Source organism: Gavialis gangeticus, unplaced genomic scaffold (assembly GCF_001723915.1).
Source record: "Gavialis gangeticus isolate Ggan-Ray unplaced genomic scaffold, GavGan_comp1, whole genome shotgun sequence".
Lineage (NCBI taxonomy): Eukaryota > Metazoa > Chordata > Crocodylia > Gavialidae > Gavialis > Gavialis gangeticus.
This window is the reverse complement of record NW_017728995.1, coordinates 62,503,650-62,514,248: the sequence shown is the minus strand read 5'-3', so window position 1 is coordinate 62,514,248 and position 10,599 is coordinate 62,503,650.

Below are 10,599 nucleotides of genomic sequence, written 5' to 3'. Positions count from 1 at the left end.
GGTGGACCACTTCCTAACATGGCTACACCCCACTCCCTTGCTTCCCTTCCCCTTACTCTAGCTCAGGGATGCCTCTCTTGCTACCCACCGTCTCCATGATTTCCTCCCGCTCTGTTGTCAACCCGGCCAGGACTGGCAGTGATACCCACCCTGATTGTAAACCCCCTGGGGCTTTTCTCAGGGTCCTCCCCTTTGGTGTGGCTCCCTTCTCTCCCTGGTCATCCCAATATTCCCACCTGGAATCTCTTTGAGCCTCTGGTTTGTCTCTGGGTCTTCCTTTGATTCTGGAGTGTCTGCTGCTCATTTGCCTTTCCTCTCCGGCTCCTGGTGGGACGCTCTGTCCCACACTGCCTTGGTCTGTCCCCAGCTTGTCGGACTCGGTGGGTCTCGTGGGGAGGGTCCTCTCCCCTCTGTGGCAACTGTAGCCCCTTTTCCCTGCTGCTCTCTCCTTCCTCCCCTGCTGTGCTGTGTCTCCTGCTGCTGGTAAGTACTTATTATTATCTTTTCACACTCCCTTCCTGGGACGTCAACATAGATGAGGCACAGGGGTGATGCCTATGGCTTGTGCTGTCTGTTGTGAATGGGTGATTTTTGTTCTCAGGTGAAAACTTATGCAGCCTCCAAGCCAGACCTGCCTGATAGCAAGATTACAGCCCTAAAGGGAAACATTTTATTTGACACCTCATTAAAATGATGGGAATTGCAATGAAGTCTATATCGTTTCAGACATACCCCTTCTCCATCTTCATATCACTGACTACAAAGGATCACTTGACAATACAAGGCAGCTGAGCATCACACACTCCACCCCACTTTCACTGGAATGCAACAACCTATCCCATAGAACAGAATATGTTAAAGATAAATGGTGCAAATGGTGAAAAATTAAATATTATATAAATTGCCAACACAAAGCTAATGAATCACTTGCATCCTACCTAAGAAGAGTTCAGTGGTTCACAAAATTTGCAGTTGCCCCCTACCCAGAAATGAATTTTATCCTGTCATTCAATCTCAAATTCCATTAGAACGTTATGAGTTCTCCTATACAGTAGTTTATGACAGCATTTTGGAGACCCCATACAGGTTTTTACAGACTTCTGTGAAATGTAAACCTCCTATATGCTTATTATCAGAGAGCCTTCCCTTTGGTGATGTCATGCAGTCTTTCTCTTATCTCTGCCACCAGAGGTGGTTCAAGCACCTACTTTGAACACCTTCAAGAGAAATTTGGATGTTTATCTTGCTGGGATCCTATGACTCCTGCTGACTTCCTGCCCCTGGGGAAGAGGACTGGACTCGATGATCTTCCAAGGACCCTTCCAGCCCTAATGCCCATGAAATCTATGAAATCTTTCATTGCTGCAAAGTCTCTTTAACAGCTCTCACACCTTACAGTTAAATCAGTGACCAGCAATTGGAAAATATGGTGAAGTTGCTGTGGGGTTTTAGCAACAGAAGTGATGGCACAAAAGTTGAATAAAAAGATGCTTCAGTACTTCAGGGAAAAGTAAATCAATTAATGGCCTCTTGGATTTTGTAGCTTCTCATAATGTGAATGTTCTGTAGCAAAGCCAGTAAAACCCTGTTATTAACCATTAACCAAAGATTTTTAAGCTTCATTTTTAAGACTGTTCCTTTTAGCTATTGGGACAAACCTATACATACACAATTTAAGTAAAAAAACCCTCAAAATATACTACAAAAAAATCACCATAAAAATAAACATAAAAAGAGACATTAGATTCCCACCACTGAACATATCCATCTGAGAAGATAGCCCTCTCATTACTCAATGCTTTGAGATGGTTACATTGCTTTATTTTTGGTTGTTCAGGTTCCCCCTTCCTCAGAGTGGAGACAGGGGAAATCATTCAAACAGAAACTGCAGCTCCAATAATAATCAAAGAGCTATTTATTTGTTCTTCATAATCAAGGAAAAACATTACTGTCCTTACTCCTCTTCACGGTTGTTGATGTGATGTATTATGCCAACCTTTTCTATTTCATGCTTTGGACAATGCATTTGTTTGAGGGCTTACAAGTTTCCTTTCAATGTCTTTGTAGGCTACCTGGACATTGGGCCCAGGTGAACTAATATAGACAGAAAGTGGGCACTGTCTTGACTTCATACACAATGTATCAGCACAGCTAAGCCACCCTGAGGGTGGAGCTTCACAGTTAGCAGCTATTCCAGGCCAGGAGGGTAACATCTTCCTATGGTAAGTCATGTGTTAGTACAGTTGAGGCCTCATCTCTTTTTGCAGGTTCTGACTAAAGGCAGGATTCAACTTTTAATTACTCTTATGCAAAATATCTTATTACTCGAGGGAATAACTAAGATCCATTTCTAGAACAAGATTTATCTTGGAGAAACTTCCACTGAACGTCCAAGATGATAAATATTCACTAACCAAATTGACATAGGATATGGTTACGTGTTCACTAATCCATTACTCTGGTGTGCGGTGGTGTTGGGGAGGGAGGGCAAATGAAAACTGGGCTTGTGTTCTCCCCCGCACTCCCCTTTTTAACTTTTTGAGGATGTACAAAGAGGTTGTATTGCTTGTTTTTCTCAGCCTACATCGCTTTGTCACAAAATTGTCCTGCTAGGTCTTTTCTTTTTCCTTGGAAGTATCAAGGTCAAGAACAGCATATTGTGTTCTTCCAGGTTATTTTTTTGACTCTACTCCTGGTTAATAGTTGCCTATATTAAATGGGTTCATGACAATGGTTGTGAAAGGCAGTTTTAATACAGCTCCCCCTGTGGCAAAATTGAAAACAAAGCACTAGAATATGGAAATAATGTTGCATGGCTAGGGGAAACTCAAAGGATATGCTTCAGCTAAGCCAAAAAAACAGATGTTTCCTCAATCACATTCAAACCACTCTAGGTCTCTATACTTTTTTATTTTTTTCTGTTCTTGGTTCACCTCACTATCTTTCACCCCCCTCTAAGTCCCATAAAGGTCATTTATCATCTGCCCTACAATTTCTTCTCCTTGCCCTTCCTCTTCTTCCTTTCTTTCTCACAAAGTGCTTCCTGAAGTTAAGACCAGGTACCTCATGATTTCACACATGTAATAGTGTTTGTTTCTTGTACCTCATCTGCTAGCATTGAAGCAGTGGCCCTGTGTTAATATCTGTGTTCCAGTGGTTCCTTCAGCCAGATGTGCCCCAGAAGGGACTACTCTCCCTCTAATTCTGCACAAACTGCAGATTGAATGAAATTTTAAAACAGTCAGTAGCAAATTGTGTTAAAATTGCTAAGGCTGTGTGTAGACGAAACAAGAGGCGTGTGTGCATGACATTTTAAAGCAGTCTAAATGCTTTTGTGCCACTTTAATGGTGTCAGTGTTTGCATGCCTCGGTGGCATATTGTGCATTAATTCCAGCCACTGAAGGAACTTTGGCGGTGTAATGCGCCTTAAATGACTTGGGGTGCAGCAAAATAAAACTCCTTCGAGGAGTTTTAGTTTGCTGCCCCTACAGCCGTGGAGTGAAGCACCAGGCTCCACACAGCTCCACGGCTCTGTAGGAAGCCCTGCAGGCAGCCTGACAGCAGCCCGGGAAAGCAGCTCCACCCAAAAAAAGCAGCAAGCCTCTGATCTTTTTTTTTCTTTCCCCCCTGGAGCCTGCCTGCCTGCCTGAGCTGCACAGGGGCCCGGTGCTTTCCTCCATGGCTGCGGTGCCCCCCAGGGCCACCCAAGCTGGGTGCCTGCAGGCGGGTGCCACTGCCATGAAGGGAAGCACCCCACCCCCACCAGGGACCGCTCCGCCCACCAGCAGCTTGCCCTCCCTTTCCTGCTGTAGAGGCAGGTAAGTCAGCGGGGTGTGTGCATGACATGGGGGTTTAATCAGCCCTAAATTGACGCAGTGTTTTTTAAAACCCACCACTTCAATTTGGAGCCCACATTTAGTGTACCCACACCCTAAGCCTCCTCTTTTCTTGCTGATGCTTTTGCAGAGGTAAGGGGCTATTGTGATTTGTGGTAAGGCTGAAGAGACACCCTTGCAAACTTTATTAACCTAATGAGTTCTTGGGGCATAATTCAGTCCAATGCTAAGGCTGAGTTTCAGGCTCCAGGCACATTCATTCCCTCTACCCTAAACTCCTTTCTACTTTACTGTTGTATTTGCATTTATAGACTCCCAGCAACTCCACCTTGGAGGTCCCCAGAGATTAAAGTAAATCATCATGTTTTGGTTTACAGCTCCTTGTAGTAGTTAACAACTTATGCACTCATTTATGTAATAAACTTGGTAGCCCCTCCTGCTAAAAGGTGCATTTCATCAACTGTAGCAATTAGTGTGTGTTACTCCCAGCATCTAATTTGTTGTTTGCTCTTTGTCTTCAGTAAATAGATAAAAATTATTAAAGGGCAAACTCATGCGAGAGAAAAGCATGTAGACACCCAAACACCCACTACTAGCACTTACAATGATATTATTGGCATCAATGGGATTATCATCTTTTTGTTCTCTGCATCTACTTGTGATTATAATGCTTTCCAGGAAACGCAGCTAATCACCAGTGTTCAAATCCAGCAGGCTCTTATGCAGGTTATAAGTTGTCCACTGATATATTTAGCTTGTTTATCATTTGGTTCTAAACCCCTGTTTACATCACAGGGCTTTATCATTATTGATATTTTCAGTACTGTCCATAAAACGCCAGCTGAGACTGGAGCCCAGTGGCATGCATACTGCCATTACTAGGGCTGGTTAAGAATCATCAGGAAGTGCCTATTTACTGAAATTAAATCATTTTGTGGAAGTATATCTGTCTCACTGAATTGCCAATGAAGCACAGAGAGACGTTCTGACAGAGCTACACCTGGGTTCCTGACCAGCATGCCTGACAAGGAGCCTAGGGCTTCCAAACCTCTGATAACTCAGCCATGGGGACTTCCCTGGGAGTGGAGACCCCTGAGCTTAAAGAGCTAGCCTTTTAGACTTTCCCAGGGCTTTTAGACTTTCAGGCTAGCTGACTCCCTAAACTGCCTGATTACTGTAATGAGCCTGGCTACCTTAGAGTCCCCAGCTGCAGAGCAGAGTAACTGGATAACATGGAAACCCCAGCCCCAGCCAGGACTGTCAGGGAGCTCCCAGCTCCAAAGGAAGCCTGGAAATCTTGGATGTTTTTAAGGTTTCCAGGCTGTGCACCACAGAGCGAGCAGATGGGAAGCTCTGCCTCTAACAAGGATTCAGCTCTGCAGTCCCGGGGGGTGGTGGGGAGCGGGTGGACATCATGAAAATGCTGACTTTTGCTGGAACAACACAGCTGTTGAGTCCCTTGGCTCTCATGCACCTGGCACAGCTATTCCCCGTCATCCTATAGGACTGATGAGCTTGGGCTAATGCTACCAACCATCCTCAATTCCCCAGGTGAATCCTGAATTCTGGAGCTGTGTCCTGTTGTCTCCAGGGATGCTCTGAAATGGAATTTTTTCCCCGGCAGTGATTCAGGGCCAATTTTTTTAAATTCAGGACAAAGTCCTGCATTGAAGAGGATACAGTACTATGCTGCTTCCAGGCTAATTTGCTCTGTTGCTTAGATGCTGAACTATTTGAATTCAGCTACTCAAATTATCTCTGTTGAGTAGACAATTTAGGAATGGCTGTATGAATATAGCTAAATGGCTCATGACTTAGAAAGCAACCACAGACTATGACAGGATAAGCATGGGGGTCATGTGATGCTGCCTGTGGGGTTTACCTCTCAGCAGACCTAGTTATCCCATCTGCAGCAGCACTACAATAAGGCAGCTATTATAGTGACTGGAACTGGAAGTAGTTTGGATAGCTTCCAGTTCAAAAGTCTGCAGAGCTGGATTATGGGTAGTAAAGAAAGTAAGAAGGGTGTGGAAGGGCCAGAAGTCAAAACATGGAGTGGTGGGATTGATTTTGGAAGACTCCAGTACACTACAAGGAGGGAGTGAGCAAGAAGTAGGCTTGTCTTCAGACCCTGAGGTTCAGCAGGATTTTTGAGGTCAGGTTGAGCTTCTTCCTGGGACTGAACCTAGGGGTTTTAAGCATACATGGCCTCAGGTATGGGCTTGAGGGCATCCTTAAGGTCCACTCTAGCTAGCCATATAGTGATATCCTAGAAAGCAACTGCCTTGTCACTGCATCTTATGCAATTGGAGGTCTTTGGCCTTTTCCTCCTCTCTGTTCTCATTAAGTCATTCTGTCATCTAAGCCCTGCTTATGAATGAAGCTAAAGAAATAACAACAGAATCTATAGGGTATAAATAGATGACACCAAATTAAATAGCCAACAGGTTCTATAGGCTATAAATAGATGATGCCAAATTAAATGGACCAGCTATACCATGATGTGTCGTGGCAGAGCTGATCCACTTTGTTGGACAAAACACACATCACCTCTTGTCCTGCCCTTGATGGTGCAGAACAAGGGGTGATGTGATCTCTTCATTTTCCCCACTTAGCCAAACCCCTCCCCAGAAATCACCAGGAATGGGTCTGAATGAGCTGGGAAAGTGGGGCTTTTCCACAACCACCCAGGCCTGAGATCCCCCTGTAAGAAAGGAAAGTGGGCAGGTGCTCTGGGGATTTGAGGGGACCTCAAGCCCCCAGAGCATCTGCCTGGGGTGGTGGCAGAGTACAAGCAGCTCAGGCTACTTGTACTCTTCCATCACAAAAGTAGTAGACATCCACCGGCTCTTAAATAGGGGAAGTGACTGGCCAGGTGTTGTGAGCCAGCCAACTAGGTCCCAGGGAGTGGGTAGAGCCTGAAATATTGACAACCATTCTGGGCATTCCTTGTCCAGCCTCAGGGAGTTGTGGTGCAAGTGCCAGGTCAGGACAAGCCACTGTGTTGGTTCGGGCAAGGCTCTGAGAGCAAAGCTGCAGGATTGACACAGGACAACAAGACCACAGGAATTGCTAGACTAGATCAGACTGAATATCCATCTGGTCCAGTGGCACTCAACCTTTTGGCCCCCATGGACCAGGCAAGTGGCATGTCCCTGTCCCTGTCTGCAGGCTTGAGTGTACATTGCATGCCAGGATCAGGCCCTCTCCCAGATGGGCCCCTGAGCTGCTGCCAGGCCCCAGGATCCTGCACTTCCTCACCCAGTGCCTTGTGCTAGGATTGGGCACCATGCTGTCCTGAGTGCCCAATCTAGCATGCAGGGCCACAGACCCATGGGGAGCCCCACAGGCTGGACAACATGGCCTGGGGGCTGGATCTGGTCCACAGATCTGGAGTTGAGAACTCCTGATCTAGTCTAGTATCCTGTCACTAATAGTGGCTTTAGAGAAAGTGCTAACCCAGTGCTTTAGAGAAAGGTATAAGAAACCCTTGGGAAAGATGCAGAATAACTCTGAATATAAACATCATTTTATCTTTGAATCTTGCTGTGTTCTTGGCCTCAGCTATATCCTCTGGCAGTAAAAAAGTGTTGACAAAAATTGGTTGGCATCCAGCCAGTTAGATCATAGCAACAAGGTGAAAAAGAGCCGTGGAACAGCCACGAGACACTGTGCCGTAGGACTCTGACAACCAAAGCTCAAAAGGAATCCTCCTGAAACAGGTTGAAAGGCAAAAGTCACAGTGAAAGGACCTCCCAGGCCTTTTCTGACAGTTCTTTATCCAATACATAAAAGCTGCACCCAAACCAAGTCTATAAGCTGAAGTTCTGTGGAGTGACTAAGCAGATGTTCCATTATAGACCTACCAATATAAGCAGTTTGCACAGTTTTAGCTGAATTAAGTGGATAAGAAAACAAGTGCAGTCCCATGGGTGAAGTGACAGTATTTTAAGTTTTCACTCCCTCCTGGTGATACTTGGAAATGAGTCATTCATGATAACAGCAATCTAGTCAGCCAAATATCAATTTCAGTGGTGCTGCTATGCAGCCCCCTAAATTACCAGAATGTATCACCAGTGGGCCAGTTTATGTCTCTTCTCCATTGCCGAGGTGTGTTCCCTCATGTTATTAGACCCTTGTAATTTATCTTGTCATGGTCTCTTCATAATGGATCAGACAGTGTCATAAACCAACTAGAATCTCTCATGAAGACACTTTACAAAGATTTTTTTAAATATAATCAAATGTCAGTAGTGTTTTCCAAAGTAAATAGTTTTAAAGGAGCTGCTCAAGAATTGGGATTGATAGAGGGCAGATTGCCCTCTAAGCAAGGCTACCTGGCCATGGAGCAGCATCAACTGGAAACATCAACCTGATTGGCTGCAGAGCTAGCTGGGGAGAATATGCAAGGTGGTATGAGCGGCAGCTCTGGCTCCACCCTCTGTTGGCACTGTGGGGGACACTGGCCCTGCCCACCTGCCTGGCACCACATGGCAGGCCCTGAGTGAGCCACACTTGGGCCCCAGCAGTTCTGCTGGTGCCATGGGGGATGCTGGGCAAAAGCAGCCACTACCACCTGATACCACGTAGCAGATCCTGAGTGAGCCATGCTCAGACCCCGGTGGTTGTGGCTCCGGCTCTGGCCTCTGCTGGTACCACAGGGATGCTAGGTGGAAGCAGCCCCACCTGCCCACCTGCCTGACACCATGCAGCAGGGCCTGAGCAAGCCACACTTGGGGCCTGGCAGCTCTAGCTCCAGTTCTGGCCTCTGCTGGCACCATGGAGGATACTGGGCAGAAGCAGCCCTGCCCACCTGGCTCCACATGGCAGGCCCTGGGTGAGTTATCCAGGGGTCCCAGCACCCACGGTTGGGCTGGGCAGGTGGCACCCCTCCTGCCTGTGGCTCAGAGCTGGCAGGAACCACCCCAGGTGCTAGGACTGTGCTATGGGTGCTCCACACCTGTGTCCAGAGGTGGCAGAGTTTTGCCAGTGCCTCCCAGCAAGTGAAGGCCCAGCCCCACTCCTACCCCTCACCTTGGCCCATGCAGCACTGTGAACTGGCCCAGCCACCTGCCACCTCCCAGCTGCAGCCAGCACGACTCCAGTCCTGTCTACCCAGGTAAGGCTGTCCTTAGTGTCCTGGGGCTGTAGGTGGGTGCAGCCTGCATGGCCCTATTTGGGAACTGGGGCAGGCTGGAATGAGCTGCTGGGCTTCCCTATGCTTTCTGGGAGCAAATGTAAATAGGAGGGGATGGGGGGCAGGCGGGTTTGGGGTGGAGGCAGCTCTTGAGGGTCCTGTCAGGGTGCATACTGAGGCAGGAACTCCCTTGTGTCTGGGTGGTGGCAGGATCGGCTGGGGGTGGAGGCATTCTCCCTTGGCCAAGTGTTCTGCTGGCTGGTTTTGGTTCACTTGGGAGAGAGACTTTATTTTGAGCTGCCTCTATACACACCACTCAAAAACCCCCCATAAATCAGGACAAAAATAGTTTTTGAAATAAAAATATTTTATAGTAGATGTTTGATTTTTAGCATATGGGGGATTTTTATCTTGAATTTGTTAAAATAGCTTCACTGTTATTTTTATGTGTGCAGCCCTCGACAGTTCACCAAAACTTGTTAAGTGGCCCTTGAGCCAAAATAATGTCCCACCTCTGGATTAGACATATGACTCTATGTGACTTTGACCCCTGTGACACTATGGATCTGGATTCCATAGAGACTCAAGTACTTGGCAAGCTTCATACTCCACAAGACTGCTTCTGCCCCCATCCTCACAGGGATGTTTATAAATGTTCTGCCTGTGACAAGAAAATGGGTTTTGGTTTATTTGGAAGGCACAAGCTGTGACATTCCCCCAAGGCACATTAAATGGGACACACAAGTCTCTGAGGCAGGAAGAAATAAAACAGAAAAAACCAAAACAAAACAAAAAAGCTTCACACTGGAACTAGTTTATTAAGTCTGAAATATTCTGTTTAAAATGAAATGCCTCCTCCTCAGTGTATACTTTTTAAAAAATTTATTTGATGTAATCTGTTACAAATCCATTTCATTCTAGGTATGATTCAGTCAAATAATATGCTGTTCCAGTAATTGCTGTCAGAAATGGAAGCAACACTCGTGATTTACCTGCTCTGCAGAGAATGGCATACACTTGTGATACTGGGACAAATTTCCTGTGGGTGTAATCTGCAGCTCCAGTCAGCCAGAGAGAACATGAGCCCATTTAGTTAATCTCTAATGGCTGCTTTTTCACAAGCTTTTTTACCCAAACAACCTTGTCCGCCTATGTCCTTAGACCAACATGGCTACAACCTACACCCCTTTTCACATGCTTTACATTTACTTTAAAATTAGCACTGTACATGGACTAGTGCTAGCCCTTGTGAAGAATCTTCACTGGTTCTCTGACTTCCAGTGCAGAGAACCAGTCCCAGGCATATGTGCCATTTAAACTTTTAGCACAGAGCTCAGGAGGGACCTTAGCAATGTATATAACTTATGCTGAGTGTCTGCACAAAGGGTGGATGTCCCCTAGGCCTGTTCAAAGCAGCAAATATTCAGTTCAGATTTGGCCAGTTCGAGGGACAGTGATTCGATTCGGTGATTCAAATCACTGTCCCAATTCGATTCAGCCAATTTGGATTTGGAGAGTTGGCCACCGAATCGGCTACCGAAGCTTCGGACAGCCCTAACAGACAGGGATACATTCCCAGGTGGTGAGGGAGGGAGGAAGGCTGGGACTAGGGAAGGGGCCGGGGG